Source organism: Zingiber officinale, chromosome 7A (assembly GCF_018446385.1).
Source record: "Zingiber officinale cultivar Zhangliang chromosome 7A, Zo_v1.1, whole genome shotgun sequence".
Classification (NCBI taxonomy): Eukaryota; Viridiplantae; Streptophyta; class Magnoliopsida; order Zingiberales; family Zingiberaceae; genus Zingiber; species Zingiber officinale.
The window spans coordinates 5,288,066-5,303,680 of record NC_055998.1 but is presented as its reverse complement, the minus strand read 5'-3'; the positions used below and the strand labels follow the sequence as shown (position 1 = coordinate 5,303,680).

The 15,615-nt window shown below is 33.9% G+C and overlaps 1 long non-coding RNA gene across 2 annotated transcripts; it reads left to right on the top strand.

Annotated features, from left to right (window-relative positions):
- The first annotated feature begins 1,440 nt into the window (after positions 1–1,440).
- Positions 1,441–13,108, top strand: LOC121999880. 2 transcript variants are annotated; one of them, XR_006116816.1, is made up of 4 exons: positions 1,441–1,606; positions 2,557–2,626; positions 2,821–2,944; positions 12,858–13,108. It is a non-coding gene; the product is annotated as an uncharacterized LOC121999880 (long non-coding RNA). The 2 variants fall into 2 exon arrangements; XR_006116815.1 differs by lacking the exon at positions 12,858–13,108 and having other exon boundaries at positions 2,821–3,084.
- Positions 13,109–15,615: the final 2,507 nt, after the last annotated feature.

Sequence of the window (15,615 nt, the reverse complement as noted above, 5' to 3'; positions counted from 1 at the left end):
GCTATAGTCCGGATGAGTGTGTACCTGATTTTGTCCGTGCTCCTACCTCCTAATTATTTGACGATACACTAGAAAGTGAGCTCCTCATATATCATCTGCGACTAATTAAATTGGGAAAAATGAGATGAATGTAAATATCTTTTATTATAATGTCATTACTTTCATAGAAACAGTTTCAAACGGAAAGAAGAATCCAAGTGAGGAAATGCCCTTCAGTGGAAAAGGTGCAGGTGGGCAGGTGGAGCATCACGAGGGCTGAGCAAAACCACAGCCTTTAAAAGATGGGAAAATTTGTATGCTGTTCTTATTAGTAAATAAAACTTTACATACCATCCCTATTGAAAAAAAAATTATTTCCACCCTCTAATCAAATATATCTACTTAATTACCTCTATATCTACTTAATTATCTTTGATATTTTAAGTATAAAAAAATTTAAAAATTGAGTATAGCTCCTCTTAAATTCAATACATTAAAGTAAACTAGAATTTAGTATATTTTCTATCAAATTGAGAACGATTCTTTTTCCATCTCAATTGGATGAAAAATATATATACTAGATTTTTTTTAAATAATACTCAATTGGATAAAAAATATATTAGATTTTCTTTAAATAGAACTGAATTTAGGAGAAATTATATTAAGCAGGAAAAAAATCGTGTTCAATTTAATAGAAAATATACTCGATTCTAGTTTAAAGTACTAAATTTAATAGAAATTATATTCATTTTTAGACTATTTGTACATAAAATATATGAGAGACAATTTAGATAGAAAATATACTTGATTTTAGTATAAAGTGTTGATTTTAAGAGAAATTATATTAGTTTTAGTATATTTTCTATCAAATTAAGCACGATTCTTTTTCCACCTCAATTGGATGGAAAATATACTAAATTTTCTTTAAACGGTCAATTGAATAGAAAATATACTAGATTTTCTTTAAATTATGTTGAATTTAGGAGGAATTATGTCGTGCACAATTTAATAGAAAATATACTTGATTCTAGTATAAAGTGCTAATTTTAAGAGGAACTATACTCATTTTTTGATTTTTTTGTACTTAAAAAATTTAAGGGCGCTAGTAGAATTTTGGGTTTTTACTTCGCCACTCATTACTTCGGCAATTAGAAATTATGAAGTAATATATAACAATAAACTTCGGTAATAACACTAGTGAAGTAAAATATCATTATTACTTCAGATTTTAAAAAACATGGGCTTCACTATTAATTTATAGTAATATTTTACTTTGGTACAATAATTTTAATGAAGTAAAAAATTTTAAAAAAAAATTGTAATTTATATGTGTGAAGTAAAAGATGAATCGGTTCAACTTTCTAATATACAATATAATTCTCACTTCATATGCTACTTTATAATATACAACATAATTCTCATTACTTTATAATATACAATATAAAATTATAACACGTAAATGTGTTTTGCATCTCCCCATTACAACTCATCCCTTCAACGATTCGCCCGCCCTTCACTGCTCAAACCCTAGAGGCGGCCGATTTGCATCTCCAGCCTTCCACCACCGTCGGAAACTACTTGTCAACTTCTTAATTCGAAAGCTTAAGGCCTGAAGCCTTCTATTTTGGTATCAATCGATGTTTAAACTCAATCGCTCCAACCCTATAAACTTCTTCTTTGACCCACAAGTTTCCATGTCTATTGTCTCTTCAAAAATAATGTTTCCATTATGATGTTGTTTTCTAGTCTATGTTCCTTCATGAAAATTTGGTCATACCTATTCTTTTTGTTACCTGCTCATGCAATTTAGGTTTTTTTACTTATGTATTTGCTATTGGGCAATTGGTTGGTTAACCTTCTTCTTTCTAATTATCCTACATATCTGAAGTGACTTGGAATGTAGTGTTAGATTTAAAACCCTTTTTATGTGTCTATTCATGGTAAATTGCTCTTGAGAAGCTCCTTATAGGGCACCAAACACACTAAAATCCAGTAAACGATGTGGTTATGAGATGAGCACCAAACACAAATCAACAATCTTATTGCAACATATCCAACCACCAATCAGTTTGCCGTTAATCTATTTGTATCCCTTTGCTTTATAGTTATCAGTTTGATCATTAGAAAGATACTTTGATTGTAAACACCCAATGACAAAATACAAGGATGGACAAATTCGCGTGTTTGTCATTTGTGAAGATTCATACCCATGAAAGGATGAAAACATATTTTGAAAGGAAATAAAAGCTTTGCTCTCTTCAAAACAAGGTAAGTCAATTATTGGTCAATCCACAAATGAGGTGGGAAGGGTAATCGGTTCTAGTGGAGGGTTGAATATGACTATTGGTGGCAATGTTTTAAAAGGCGATATAGAAGTGCTTGAAAAATAGTGTAATTTAGTATGTTTGTACTGCATTTGGTATTAGTGTTTATTAATAAAGTGAGTCTGCTCTTTACTTACATTGCTAGCTTGCATGTGTGTTTTATTATTTATATGCAGTCATCCTAAGTGTTGGATTCTATAGCTTTATGCATTCATACTCTATAACTATTGCTTATTTACTATAATATTTTCAGGTGTTGATCAAATCCACATTGAAAAAAGACAAAGTCCTTAAAGCAATTTGAAGAAGACCTTCATTTAGCGGTAAATAATACAAAAATTTATCGTTACATTTTTGGGATTTTGATATATTGAAATGGATAAATCTTGGATTCGGTCGGATGACGGTCCAAACAGTATAAGGAGGGTATGGAACAGTTCATTAGCGGGTGTTTACAAAATCCTCATATTGATCCTAATTTAATTCATTGTCCTTATTGCAAATGTATACGGAGCAGATGGAGCAGATGGTAAGTGTTCTCTACTCGTATGTATGGAGCAGATGGAACAGTATAAGGAGGGTGTGTGATGAGATACATGAAAGAAATAGTTGAATGTGAAATTCTACAGTTGGAGCAGATGGTAAGTATTTTCTTTATGATATATAATGGATGTGATGAGTTCCAATACGTATTTGTTTTGTTTTATCCCTTAGTCCATGGATAACTTGTTGGAGTGTATACTGAAAGCCTAAGCTTTGTAAACATTTATTATGAATAAAGAATCACATTTGGTCTAATTATCTACATTTGTTTGTAGTTGTTCATTTAATTTATATTGTAGATAACATAGTATGTGGTGTCACATACAGAAGATGATGTTATCAGTACCTTATAAATTATAAACAGTAGCTCACGACCAGAATGGAAAGGAACAAACCATTAGAAGGTCGTAGTGTAATTAGGTATTAGTTTATCTTGACTATATAATTACACTAGTACACTCAGAGTGTATTGAGTAGGACCATTTGAGGTCGTTCCTTTTATACTGACTTTATAAAGGAACAAAGACCTCAGTTATTATGGAAGTGTGTGCTCTTAATCCTAATATAATAACAAGCACATATGTTTGATATTTATTTCTTTAATTTATCAATGGGTGAGATTTAGTTCGATGAATCAATAAACCCGATAAATTGGGAAATGGTATCACTCATAGTGTGTGTTGTTGATTATAGAAGGAAACTGTGTCCTAGTGATACTAGGTTGATAATGTCCTCAAGAGGAGCTCATAAAGATTGTCATGTTAAACCCTGCAGGTGGACTTAGTCCGACATGATAATAAGGTTGAGTGGTACTACTCTTGGACTTAGATATTAATTATATGAGTTGTCAGTAACTCACTTAATTAGTGGACATTCGATATCTTAAACACAGGGAGACTAACACACTCATAATAAGAAGGAGCCCAAAAATGTAATTTGGGATTGGTGCGGTAGTTCAATGATAGTTCTCTAGTGGAATGAATTATCATTGATAAAATTAAGTTGTGTGTTCGGGGCGAACACGGGATGCTTAATTTTATCGGGAGCCCAAAACCAATTCCTCCTCTCGGTCCCTATCATAGCCTCTTAGTTATTGAGTTCTATACCCACATATACCCACCTTCTATACCCACCCAATAGGGGCCGGCCAAGCTAGCTTGGGAACCAAGCTAGGGTTTAAGGTGGCCGGCCCTAGCTTGAACCCAAGCTAGTAGGGCCGGCCATAATTAATTAAAAAGAAAATTTAATTTTAATGTTTATTATTATGTGGAAGATTTAATTTAAAAGAGAATTAAAATTAAAATATCTCTCTTGTAAAAGATTTAAAAAAGATTAAAGAAAGAGATTAGATCTCTTTCCTTATTTGTAGATTGGAGAGATGTTTTATTTTCTCTTTAAAATTATTCACATGCTAATAAAATTAAAATTATAGATATTTCCTTTTATTAACCATGAAGAGATTTTAAAGAGAAATTTTATTTTTTAAAATTTCAGGAAACAAATAAGGAAAGTTTTAATTGTTGATTGAAACTTGTCCAATTTGCTTCCTATTGATTTGGCCGGCCATCATTGTTTAATTGGGGAAATATTATTTTATTTTTCTCAATTAAATCATGTCAAGGAAATTAAGGAAAATTTATTGTAATTAAATTTCCTAATTTACCTAGGACAAGAATATAAAAGAAGGGGTGAGGGTGCCTTCACAAGACACAACATCTATTATTCCTCTCCCTCTTTTGTTCCTTGGTGTGGCGCCATCATCTCCTTCTCTTCCTCTTGTGGTGGCCGAACCTCTCTCCTCTTCTTGTGCTGTTGGTACTGAAGAAGAAGAAGAAGGAGAGAAAGCTAGCATCTCGTGGAGCGTGGTTAGTAGTTAGGTTTTGCTCTTTGGTAAGGCTTTTCTTTGGTGGCCGAACCGTGCGTGGAGGATAAGAAGGTGGTTGGTGGTTTCTCGTTGTGTAAGATCGTTGCCCACACAACGTCCGAGGTTAGAAGAGGAATACGGTAGAAGATCAAGAGGTTTTTTCTACAAGGTATAACTAGTAATTTCTATTTCCGCATCATGCTAGTTATTTATGGAAATAATACCAAATACAAGAGGCTTACGTTCTAGTATTTCGAATATGTTTTTTCGAAGTTGTGTTCTTTTGTTTCTTTCTTTTCCTTGTGATTTTATTGTTCTCTTTGGTTAACCTAAAGTTATTTTAGGAAATTAAATATTAGCTTTCTATTAAAGGTTTTGTCTAGTCGGTGGTGGTTGCTCCCATATCCAAGAAGGTCATGTGCCTCGCCACGTCAGTACTGGGAACCTTTTATGGAAATTAATATTTAATGGAATTAATAACTTAAGGAGACTTGGGTCGAACGTGTTAAGTTCCGCAGGAGATCCAAGTCAAAACCTAAAAGAACAAATAGATTAAGTTTTGGATCAAACGTGTTAAGCAGGCGATCCAAAATTTAATTTAAAAGAACATATGGTAGCTAGGAAAAGGTTCGGACCTTTGTACAAAATTTTTGTACAGTGGAACCTATAGGTTTTCCGAGTAGCAACCAACAATTGGTATCGAGCTAGGGTTTTGCCTCGTGTATTTGGTATTTAGTTTAATTATGCATATGTCATACATAATTTAGGCAGGATAATAGTAGGATGTGCTAACTTTGTGGACGCAGGATCCAACTATTATGACTTTTAGTTAATTATGTGTGATCGGACCCTTGGACATGTCAAGGGCAATTTATATGTGTGCGTGATTGTATTAAAATACAGCAGGAGTCGATTTAGTTTTATTAGGATTTTATTTTTGATCTAGATACATGTACATTCCTTTTATGGAATATAGGATCAAAATGTAAAATTCTATTTATGTCATGGATCGAATCTTGCAAGCGTCTAAGGACCAGAGGCGCAGCGGAACTCGGAGCAAGATGGATGCGACAGTTAGACCCGATGGCGGTGGCCAAATATGGCAGAAGCTTCGGATGACAACACACGAAGGACAATTAAAGATAAAAGCCATAATAGTTGAAAATTAGATTGCTTTTATATTATGCTATGTGTGCATATTAGTTTACAAGTTTAGTAGGCTAGCATAGTTAAAATTCCTCATTTATAAATAACTAAGTGGGAGAGGGATTTTAAATAAATCCCATGGTCTCCATTCCTTGGTTTGTAAGTGATGCAAACAAGCTTGCGTTGGCTCGAGTGCCTTCCTCCATACGGATGAGCTTGTTTGTGGATCACTAGAATGACTTCCATTTTGGATGACTATAGGAAAATAATTAAGAGCGTGTGATCTTCCCAACCGGAAGGGGCATAATCTTATTAATGGACTTAGTGTCAAGTAATGGTATACACTTAGACACATCTAATAGTATCCTCCCAACGGAGTCACTATTATTATTTGTGTGACCAAATAATACCAACTATTAATTTTATTTGTCAAAAGTTAGGTTGACAAGATAATAAAATTAATGGGTTAAAACCCTCCTTTTACAAATGTTGAATTTGTATCGTCCACACTAACGTGGCATACAAAATTCACGGTGTAATGAGGTGTTGGTTAATTTAAAATAGTATTGTTTGAGGAATTAATATTATTCTAAATTTAGAGTTCGACCAAAAGTTATTTGTGATTCTTAGGATGTCTTTCAATCCATCATACAGAATAGACTTTCTGTACATAGATTGGAAAAGAAACCTGGACATCGTTCTTACTCGAAAGCTATAAATATGCATCGACCGAGCATGTCCGATGCACCCATTGGTGAATCTACCCAAGAGGAGATTGAATATCATAGGAAATGGGTAAAAGCGAGATGAGATGGCGCGGTGTTACATTTCGCTTCAATGTCAAATGTATTGCAACATCAGCATTACCAACGACCTATGATATTATGAACAATCTCAAGGAACTCTTTAGTCATCGGGATTCTATGCAAGAAGCCATGAGAAAGATAATGACACCACCATGCAAGAGGGTACTCTCGTGAGGGATCATATCCTAAAGATGATGGCTTATATAGATACAGATCCTCAAGGAGAAATTGATGGAAACCCAGATCGATATGATCCTCCAACGCTACCTAGAAGTTTTGAGCAGTTCGCCCGAACTATAATATGAATAAGAGGGTTTATTCATTAGCGGAACTATCGACGGAACTTGGCAGCAGAAGATTATTTCATCAACATCTCAAATTCACTATCTTGAAAATGTTCTACTTCTAAACCGAAAGGAAGAAGAAGAAGAAACAAGTGGTTCAGGAAAGAAAGTGAATAAATCTCAGTGTACAGGGAATGAAGAAGAAGAAGGGCAAGTGCTTCATCCGTAGCTGGCGGCGGAATGTCCTCGTAGGAACCGGAACAAAGGTATATCTCATACTCTAGTTGTTGAAACATGTTTAGCGGTGTTATCTACCAAAACCTGGTGTGTGAACCATCGATCATGTCTGCAATTCATTGCAGGAAACCCGACGACTATCTGAAGGAGAAATTACCGGTCTACATGGGCAATGCTACTAAGGTGGCATCTTGCAGTGGGAGACGTCTACTTATCTTTTAGTAGAAATAGAATTTGGTTTTAAGAAATTGTCTTTATGTACCCAGTTTTAGAAAGAATTTAATTTCGGTTTCTAAACTGCTTTTAGATAGATATTCGTTTCTTTCAGAACGATGTAGTTATTAAAAGAAATAAAGAGATTATCTGCTCGTACATTAGTTGGCAATTAGTATACTTTAAATCCAATTTCTTCCACAAAGCAAAACATGGAAATTTATAACTCATCTTCTAATTCTAATAAGAGAAAAGAACCTTCAAGAAACGAACCAAGCATATCTTTGGCATCTAAGGCTTGGACATATTAACTTAAGTAGGATTCGAGGCTTATAGCCGATGGACTTTGAGTTCATTTGAGTTGGAAAATTTTCCAACTCGTGAATCTTGCTTGGAAGGTAAAATGACCAAGATTCAAGGCCAAGGGTATAGAGCCAAAGAAGTGTTAGAGTTGGTTCACTCGGATTTGTGGTCCATGCAAGAGGAGGTTTTGAATATTTTGTCTCTTTCATGTATTTATTATTCAAGATATGGATACATTTACCTAATGCGCGCAAGTCCGAGTGCTTGATAAGTTCAAAGAATACAAGGCGATGTGGAGAAACGACTAGGTAAAGTATCAAGACACTACTACGATCGTGGTGGCGAATACCTCTTAGGAGAGTTTAGGAATTACTTATCGAAGGGATTCAATCCCAATTGTCTGCACCTGCAACAGAATGGTGTGGCGGATCAAGGAATAGGACTCTTATGGAGATGGTTAGATCAATGATGAGTTATTGAATTACCAAATTCGTTTTGGGATATGCTCGAAACAGCAGTATACGCTCGAACTTAGTACCTTCTAAATCGTTCTTCTACTCCCATAGAATCGTGGAATGGGCGAAAACCCGGTCTAAGACATATTTGGGGTAGTCCAACACACGTACTTGAAACCAGATCGATAAGTTAGAATCTCGCAGTTCGCGTGTTTGTAGGATATCCCAAAGGAACAAAAGGTGGTTTATTTTATAGTCCTAAAGACCGGAAGGTCATTATTAGCACCAATGCCCGTTTTAGAAGAAGACTATATAATGGATCACAAGCCCAGAGTAAAGTTGTTTTAGAAGAACTTAGAGAGGATATGTCTACTTCAGTAACAAGACAAGATGAAGTACCACAAGAGACCGCAACACGTGTCACACATAATACACAACCAGAGGGTGCCTCGTCAGAGTGGGAGGGTCGTGAGGCACCTGAAGATTCATGTTTTGGGAGAGTCTTCGGACTTGATCCCTGGTAAACATGAACCTGATCCCTGATCATATGACGAGCACTCCAAGATATAGATGCAGGATCTTGGCAAAAGGCAATGAATTCAAATAGAGTCCATGTACTCTAATAAGGTTTGGGAGCTTGAGAACCACGATGGTGTAAAAGCCGTTGGATGCAAGTGGATCTACAAAGGAAAAGAGGGACGGGAAGGTAGAAACCTTCAAAGCTAGGCTTGTTGCGAAGGGTACACTCGAGAAAGAGGGAATCGATTATGAGGAAACCTTTTCACCCGTAGCTATGCTTAAGTCTATCCGGATACTCTTATCCATCCCGCTCATATGGATTATGAGATTTGGCAAATGGATGTCAAGACTTTCCTTAATGGAAGTCTTGAAGAGAACATCCATATGAAGCAACCAAGGATTTATTGAAAAGGCAAAGAGCATCTAGTAAGCTTAATCGGTCCATTTATGGATGAAGCAAGCTTCAGGTCTTGGAACATCCGGTTTAATGAAGTAATCCAATCATATGGATTTATTCAAAGTCCGGATGAGTCTTGTGTATATAAGAAGTGTAATAAAGCGTGGTGGTATTTCTTGTACTATCGTAGATGATATTTTGTTAATTGGCAACAATGTCAAGGTATTATCGCGTAAGGGTATGGTTGTCCAAACAATTTGATATGAAGGACTTGGGAGAATGTGCACATTCTTGGGATCAAAGTTATAAGGGATCGCAAGAAAAGAATGTTGTGTCTATCCCAAGCTTCATATATAGATACAATCCTTGCTCGTTTTAGCACGCAAGACTCCAAGAAAGGTTTCTTACCTTTTAGACATGGAGTAGCTCTATCTAAAGAGATGTCTCCAAAGACATCAAAAGAGATAGAGGACATGAAAGCGTTCCTTATGCTTGTAGGGAAGCCTAATGTATGATCTTATACGAGACACGATATCCGTAGGCATGGTCGTGAATGTCGAGTAACCTGACAAGGACATTGGACTGCGGTAAAGCATATATTAAAGTATCCGAGAAGGACTAGGGATTATATGCTAGTTTACCAAGCTGATGATTTGCTCCCTTGGGTTACATTTGATTTTCAATCGATAGGGACAATAGTAAGTCTACATCAGGCTATGTGTTTACTTTAGGAGGTGGAGCCATTTCATGGAGGTGTTAGCAATGCGTTTGGACTCAACCATGGGCGAGTATGAGACCTCCGAGGCGCTAAAGAAGCGGTATGGCTCGGGAACTTTCTAATGGACTTAGATGTGATTCTGGTTTGCCAAGATCATCACAATTTATTGTGATAATAGCGGTGCAATTGCAAACTCAAGGAACCACGAGCTCATAAGGCGAGTAAACACAAGTACCACCGATACGAGATATCGTAAAGTGAGGAGAAGTTGTCATCGCCAAGATTGCATCGGATAACCTGGCGATCCTTTCACTAAGGCCCTTAAGCCAAGATCTGCATGTGGAGGGAATGGGAATCGGATGTATGGTAGAAGATATGACTTAGTCATTAGTATAAGTGGGAGATTGTTGGAGTGTATCAAAGCCTAAGCTTTGTAAACATTCATTATGAATAAAGAATCACATTTGGTCTAATTATCTACATTTGTTTGTAGTTGTTCATTTAATTTATATCAGATAACATAGTATGTGGTGTCACATACGGAAGATGATGTTATCAGCACCTTATAAATTAAAAGTAGCTCACGACCGAATGGAAAGGAACAAACCATTAGAAGGTCGTAGTGTAATTAGGTATTAGTTTATCTCGACTATATAATTACACTAGTACACCCAGAGTGTATTGAGTAGGATCATTTGAGGTCGTTTCTTTTATACCGACTTTATAAAGGAACAAAGACCTCGATTATTATGGAAGTGTGTGCTCTTAATCCTAATATAATAACAAGCACATATGTTTGATATTTATTTCTTTAATTTATCAATGGGTGAGATTTAGTTCGATGAATCAATAAACCCGATAAATTGGGAAATGGTATCACCATAGTGTGTGTTGTTGATTATAGAAGGAAACCGTGTCCTAGTGATACTAGGTTGATAATGTCCTCAAGAGGAGCTCATAAAGATTGTCATGTTAAACCCTGCAGGTAGTCCGACATGATAATAAGGTTGAGTGGTACTACTCTTGGACTTAGATATTAATTATACGAGTTGTCAGTAACTCACTTAATTAGTGGACATTCGATATCTTAAACACAGGGAGACTAACACACTCATAAGAAGGAGCCCAAAATGTAATTTGGGATCGGTGCGGTAGTTCAATGATAGTTCTCTAGTGGAATGAATTATCATCGATAAAATTAAGTTGTGTGTTCGGGCAACATGGGATGCTTAATTTTAGGAGACCAAACCAATTCCTCCTCTCGGTCCCTATCGTAGCCTCTTATTTATAGAGTACTATACCCACATATACCCACCTAAAGGGGGCCGGCCAAGCTAGGGCCGGCCTAAGCTTGGGTTTAAGGTGGCCGGCCCTAGCTTGAACCCAAGCTAGTAGGGCCGGCCATAATTAATTAAAAAGAAAATTTAATTTTAATGTTTATTATTATGTGGAAGATTTAATTTAAAGAGAATTAAAATTAAAATATCTCTCTTGTAAAAGATTTACAAAAGATTAAAGAAAGAGATTAGATCTCTTTCCTTATTTGTAGATCGAGAGATGTTTTATTTTCTCTTTAAAATTATTCACATGTTAATAAAATTAAAATTATAGATATTTCCTTTTATTAACCATGAAGAGATTTTAAAGAGAAATTTTATTTTTAAAATTTCGGAAACAAATAAGGAAAGTTTTAATTGTTGATTGAAACTTGTCCAATTTGCTTCCTATTGATTTGGCCGACCATCATTGTTTAATTGGGAAATATTATTTTATTTTTCTCAATTAAATCATGTCAAGGAAATTAAGGAAAATTTATTGTAATTAAATTTCCTAATTTACCTAGGCCAAGGAATATAAAAGAAGGGGTGAGGTGCCTTCACAAGACACAACATCTATTATTCTCTCCCTCTTTTGTTCCTTGGTGTGGCCGGCCATCACCTCCTCCTCTTTCTCTTGTGGTGGCCGAACCTCCCTCTTCTAATGGAGTTCTTGTTGTGGCCGGATACTACTCGGACAAGCAGAAGAAGAAGAAGGAGAGAAAGCTAGCATCTCTTGGAGCTTGGTTAGTATTTTGGTTTTCCTCCTTGGTGAAGTTTTTCTTTTGTGGCCGAACCTTGCTTGGAGGAGAAGAAGGTGGTTGGTGGTTTCTCATCTTGGTAGATCGTTGCCCACACAACGTCCGAGGTTAGAAGAGGAATACGGTAGAAGATCAAGAGGTTTTTTCTACAAGGTATAACTAGTAATTTCTATTTCCGCATCATGCTAGTTATTTATGGAAATAATACCAAATACAAGAGGCTTACGTTCTAGTATTTCGAATATGTTTTTTCGAAGTTGTGTTCTTTTGTTTCTTTCTTTTCCTTGTGATTTGATTGTTCTCTTTGGTTAACCTAAAGTTATTTTAGGAAATTAAATATTAGCTTTCTATTAAAGGTTTTGTCTAGTCGGTGGTGGTTGCTCCCATATCCAAGAAGGCCATGTGCCTCGCCACGTCAGTACTGGGAACCTTTTATGGAAATTAATATTTAATGGAATTAATAACTTAAGGAGACTTGGGTCGAACGTGTTAAGTTCCGCAGGAGATCCAAGTCAAAATCTAAAAGAACAAATAGATTAAGTTTTGAATCAAACGTGTTAAGTTCCGCAGGCGATCCAAAATTTAATTTAAAAGAACACATGGTAGCTAGGAAAAGGTTCAGACCTTTGTACAAAATTTTTGTACAGTGGAACCTATAGGTTTTCCGAGTAGCAACCAACATAACTAAGGCAAACCAAATTGTAGTAAGTAGGTAGTGCCCATAATACTTTGTTGCCAATGCAATAGCTTGTCCATATTAGCCATCTGTTGTAATTGTTACATGCATCTGCTTGTCTATTTTTCTTTATATGTTTTGTTTCCTCCTTTTAAATTTAATTATTTAAGATCTTTATAACTCTTATATGGAGTTGGAGAATATTTAGGATGTTTATGACATATGCTTAGTTTTGTTATTTCTTTATGGATATTCATCATTTTTTTGGATGAATGAATTTATGAAGCTAATGTATTTTGCATTTTTTATATAAAAGTTTGCAGGAACAATCAAGAATCAATATTACAACTAATCTCAATATGATGAAGTCAGAAGTGAATGGAGCGAATTCATCTACTCGTATATAAATTCCTAAATGGGGCATGTGCATTGAGATAAATAATTTATTTTACATTGTCGATACACTTTTGGTTTTATGGATGTATTGTTTAGTTATACTTGTGGATTGATGGATAAATTTGTGGATTTTTGTTTTTGAATGGATAATTTATTAATCTAATTAATGCATTTTAAGTTTATTGCATATTAAATTATTGCTTAATTTTGATGAAGCAAGAAATATGTGTTTTACTTCACTCCTTTATTAAATTAGTATTGTGGTGATCAATAATTATTTCATTAAATTAAAATTATGTTGAAATAAAATATGATTATTTACTTCAATACTAACACTAAATAGTGAAGTAATAAAAAGCAAAATATTTCATCACATTAATATTCCATCGAAGTTAAAGACAGAATTTACTTCGCCACAGTTTAATAATTGTGAAGTCATTTTTTATAAATTACTTTAGTATAATACAAAACAATGAAGTCTTCACAATCAATTACTTTATTAATAAATGTAAACTATCAAGTAACATAATACCAAATACTTCGATAAATAAAAATTATTGTGAAGTTATATAATATATTTACTTCGCCAATCAATGTAAAGTGTGAAGTTACATATCATCTATTACTTCAGTATGTTACACAACCAATGAAGTAAAAGATGTGTTTTTTACTTCAGCAATCAATATAAATTATAAAGTTGTATATTATCAATTCCTTCGGCACTTTACAAAACAAACGAAGTAAAAGATGTTTTTTTACTTCAACATCGGTCCAACTCTGAACCGGTTTTGCCTCCTTGAACCGGTTAAAGACTTCGCTTTTTTCTTTGATATGACTTCGGTGATAAGACGAAGTATAATAGTACCCTATTACTTCACGTGCGCCTACTTCGGTAATTATCTATCTATGACTTCGATGAATATGCGAAGTAAATCGAGGAAATTCTACTAATGGGGATAATTAGGTAATAATATTTGTATGTAAAAGTTAAAGTAAATAAAATTTTACATGTAGAAAGTAAAAACAAAATTTTTTATGATTAGAGACTACATATAACATTAAAATTGTGATTAGAGATTTGCTTTGGATATCTGCAGAAACAGTGAACAGTCGCGGCAAGATTTTGACAGATAATAGTACACGTAGGAGACGTTGCTTAGTGTCTGAGAAGCACAGAAGGTGTTAACAGTTAAGAGACATGCATTTGTTTTTTTTTGTTGGTTAGTTTAGATATCCAGACTTTTAGTACGATTAATTTTAGATATGGACGGTTTCTCTAAGTTCGTCCACCAAATGGATTCAGAAATGCAAGACTTCTGAAATAGTTGCCTAACAATTCCAATAATTCGAGCATGACAGGAGTAATATTGCCTACCTATCTCTACGGTTCATATCAAAATGAGAAAAAAAAACAAAAAAAAAATAGCATTGGACTGGTCAGTAGGAAGGAAGATTAAGTAGGAGAGGATATAATTGTGTGCTTAACTTTCACATTCTAAAGAATTAATTGGACGGAACCTAAACAGCAAATGTATGTTGGGAGACAGTGGTCTTCATGTCTCATTAATAATCCGAACAAAGTTCTCTTTTTCAAAGATCCAAATAGGATTTCTTTTGTGAAATTCTAGTCACAAGAAAGTTCGTTGGATAAGACCGGTCGATGGATTCCAAAAGCATAATTAAATAATTATATAACCTGATTTTTTTTTTTATTCATAATGTGTTTCCTTAGGGCACCCGTATTAATACCAATTAGTCTTCATATTAATTCACCTTCAGCCTCCTTAAAAACATATGAGATCCATATCTACATACTCATTATATTAACATCTTCTAATTATTAATGTATATCTATATTTATTAATATCAATATTCATTATTTATCAACCTCACTATCCACTACATCCTTATTTTTATTTTATATTAAATAAATAGCTTTTTGATTTTTATTTTTAATTTTAAAATTAATATTATTTAAAATAAATAATAATATTTTTTTAATTTAATTTTTGTTTAAAATATTATTTTAAAATTACGAAGGAGTCGTTGGGCTATTTACTGCATATTATTATTTAAAAAATATAAATCATTATTATTTAAAATAGCATCATAGTGTTATTTTAAATTTTATTTAATGTTTTATTAGTAAGGGCTAGTTTACAATAAAACAAAATAAATATCCCCTAGGCGCGTGTGTTGCATAGTATTGAATTTCTAGACTATCACACCACCTCATGTTATTAATGTATGCACCCACATTGGTGCACACACATTATTTGGTGTTATTAATCACCAAATAATGCACCAATGCAGGTGCCCTTGTAGATTATAAATTTTCATAGGATGAATATTTTTCACTCTTAAGTTAAAAAAAAATTAATTAATAGTAATTTTAATGAAATTGAAAACCTTCTAAAGAATATAAATTTGAAATGCAAATTTGAGTTACAGAGAGTAAAATGCCCAAACAAACTTTAACCTAATAAAGATAGGATGCAAGAGGATCTGAATAATTTTATTATTATTCTTGATAAATTTTATTTTTTTTAATAACTTTTGAGTTTTTTTTTGTCTTTATGGTATTTTTAGTAATTTTTATTTTTTATATTTCTTGATTTTGAGTCTCTTTATAATTTTTAGAATTGTTAATATGTTTAAAAAAATCTATTAGGATCTCT